This window comes from Ambystoma mexicanum, chromosome 4q (genome assembly GCF_040938575.1).
Source record: "Ambystoma mexicanum isolate Mex_15411 chromosome 4q, UKY_AmexF1_1, whole genome shotgun sequence".
NCBI lineage: Eukaryota > Metazoa > Chordata > Amphibia > Caudata > Ambystomatidae > Ambystoma > Ambystoma mexicanum.
In genome coordinates this window covers 930177449-930180805 of record NC_090928.1, presented here as the reverse complement: position 1 = coordinate 930180805, position 3357 = coordinate 930177449, and positions in this window count along the sequence as shown.

Below are 3357 nucleotides of genomic sequence, written 5' to 3'. Positions count from 1 at the left end.
CATGTTCCCCCACCCCCCCGCTCATGCCCCTTGTCTTCCTCGTGTACCCCCCATCCCCTTCTCATGCCCCATATGTCTCCTGTTGCCCCCCACCCCCCGCTCATGCCCCGTGTCTTCCTCGTGTACCCCCCACCCCCCACTCATGCACCATGTGTCTCCTGTTGCCCCCCACCCCACGCTCATGCCACGTGTTTCCCTTCTGTTCCCCCACCCAAGCTCATGCCCCATGTCTCTCTCTTGTTCCCCCCGCTCCCCCGCTCATGCCCCATGTCTCCCTCCTCTACCCCCACCCCCCGCTCATGCCCAGTAAATGCCCTGTTCCCCCTAGCCCCGCTCATGCCCGTGTTACCCCCCACCCCCACTCATGCCCCATGTCTCCCCTGTTCCCCACACCCCCCACTCAAGCCCAGTGTCTCCACTGTTCCCCCACCCCTCTGCTCATGCCCCGTGTCTCCACTGTTCCCCCCCACCCCCACTCATGCCCTGTGTCTCCCTACTGTACCCCCCAGCCCCTGCTCATGCCCCATGTCTGCCCTGTTCCACCCACCCCCCGCTCATGCCTCTTGTCTCCCTTCTGTTGCACCCACCCCCTGCTCATGCCCCTTGTGTCCCTCCTGTTGCCCCCCACCTCCCGCTCATGCCCCGTGTCTCCCTTTTGTTACCCCCCACCCGCCACTCATGCCCTGTGTCTCCCCTGTTCCCCCTCCCCCGCTCAACCCCTGTGTCTCCACTGTTCCCCCATCCCTCCGCTCATGCCCTGTGTCTCCCTACTGTACCCCCCAGCCCCCGCTCATGCCCCATGTCTGCCCTGTTCCCCCCACCCCCCGCTCATGCCTCTTGTCTCCCTTCTGTTGCACCCACCCCCTGCTCATGCCCCTTGTGTCCCTCCTGTTGCCCCCCACCTCCCGCTCATGCCCCGTGTCTCCCTCGAGTACCCCCCACCCCCCGCTCATGCCCCGTGTCTTCATCGTGTACCCCCAACCCCCCTCTCATGCCCCGTGTGTCTCCTGTTGCCTCCCACCCCCCACTCATGCCCCGTATCTCCCTCGTGTTTTCCCCACCCCCCGCTCATGCTCCGTGACTCCCTCGTGTTCCCCCCACCCCCGCTCATGCCCCGTGTCTCCCTCCTGTACCCCCCACCCCCCGCTCATGCCCCGTGTGTCTCCTGTTGCTCCCCACCCCCTGCTCATGCCCCGTGTCTCCGTCGTGTTCCCCCGCACCCCCTGCTCATGCCCCGTGTGTCTCATGTTGCCCCCCACCCCCGCTCATGCCCTGTGTCTCCCTCGTGTTCCCCCCACCCCCGCTCATGCCCCATGTTTCCCTCGTGTTACCCCCCACCCCCCACTCATGCCCTGTGTCTCCCTCGTGTTCCCCCACCCCCCACTCATGCCCTGTGTCTTCCTCGTGTACCCCCCACCCCCTCTCATGTACCGTGTGTCTCCTATTGCCCCCACCCCTGCTCATGCCCCATGTGTCTCCTGTTGCCCCCCAGCTCCCGCTCATGCCCCGTGTCTCCCTCATGTTTCCCCCACCCCCCGCTCATGCACCGTGTCTGCCTCCTGTTCCCCCAACCCCCGCTCATGCCCTGTGTCTCTCTCTTGTTCCCCCCACTCTCCGCTCATGTCCCGTGTCTCCCTCCTGTACCCCCATCCCCCGCTCATGCCCCATGTCTCCCTCCTGTACCCCCACCCCCGCTCATACCCAGTGTCTCCCCTGTTCCCCACGCCCCCGCTCAAGCCCCGTGTCTCCACTGTTCCCCCACCCCTCCGCTCATGCCCCGTGTCTCCACTGTTCCCCCCAACCCCCGCTCATGCCCTGTGTCTTCCTACTGTACCCCCCACCCCCCGCTCATGCCCCGTGTCTGCCCTGTTCCCCCCATACCCCCGCTCATGCCCGTGTGTCTCCTGTTGCCCCCCACACCCCGCTCGTGCCCCTTGTCTCCCTCGTGTTCCCCCCACCCCCCGCTCATGCCCCATGTCTCCCTCCTGTACTGCCCACCCCCGCTCATGCCCCGTGTGTCTCCTGTTGTCCCCACCACCCACTCATGCCCCATATCTCCCTCGTGTTTCCCCCACCCCCTGCTCATGCCCCGTGTCTCCCTTGTGTTCCCCCAACCCCCGCTCATGCCCCGTGTGTCTCCTGTTGCCCCCCACCCCCCACTCATGCCCGTGTCTCCCTCCTGTACCCCCCACACCCCGCTCATGCCCCGTGTGTCTCCTGTTGCCCCCCACCTCCTGCTCATGCCTCGTGTCTCCCTCGTGTTCCCCCCACCCCCGCTCATGCCCTGTGTGTCTCCTGTTGCCCCCACCCCCGCTCATGCCCTGTGTGTCTCCTGTTGTCCCCACCACCCAAACATGCCCCATATCTCCCTCGTGTTTCCCCCACCCCCTGCTCATGCCCCGTATCTCCCTCGTGTTTCCCCCACCCCCCGCTCATGCCCCGTGTCTCTCTCGTGTTCCCCCCACCCCTGCTCATGCCCCGTGTCTCCCTCCTGTATCCCCCAAAACCCTGCTCATGCCCCGTGTGTCTCCTGTTGCCCCCCACCTCCTGCTCATGCCCCGTGTCTCCCTCGTGTTCCCCCCACCCCCGCTCATGCCCTGTGTGTCTCCTGTTGCCCCCCACCCCCGCTCATGCCCTATGTCTCCCTCATGTTCCCCCCACCCCCTGCCCATGCCCGTGTTTCCCTCGTGTTACCCCCCGCTCATGCCCCGTGTTTCCCTCGTGTTACCCCCCACCCCCCCGCTCATGCCCCGTGTCTCCCTCCTGTTCCCCCACCCCCCGCTCATGCCCTGTGTCTTCCTTGTGTTCCCCCACCCCCCTCTCATGCACCGTGTGTCTCCTGTTGCCTGTTGCCCCCACACCCCTCTCATGCCCTGTGTCTTCCTCGTGTACCCCCCACCCCCTGCTCATGCCCCATGTGTCTCCTGTTGCCCCCCAGCTCTCGCTCATGCCCTGTTTCTCTATCGTTTTTCCCCTCACCCCCGTTCATGCCCCGTTTCTGCCTCCTGTTCCTCCAACCCTTGCTCATTCCCTGTGTCTCTCTCTTGTTCCCCCCACCCTCCGCTCATGCCCCGTATCTCCCTCCTTTACCCCATCCCACGCTCATGCCCCGTGTCTCCCTCCTGTACCCTCCACCCCCGCTCAGCCCAGGAATCAGCCCAAAAACCCCAAAACCAACAGCACCCCTGCTGCTGCCAAGGTGGCAGAGGTAAAGGTTGCCCCCGTTTTAGATTTGGAGATGGGGGGCGGGGCCTAACAACCTGCCTGCACCGAATAATTCACAGCCCAGAAGGCCCTCGGGCCAGTCGCAGAGATGGAATCAAGGAGGTAATCCCACAAATGGGGTCCCTCGCTCCC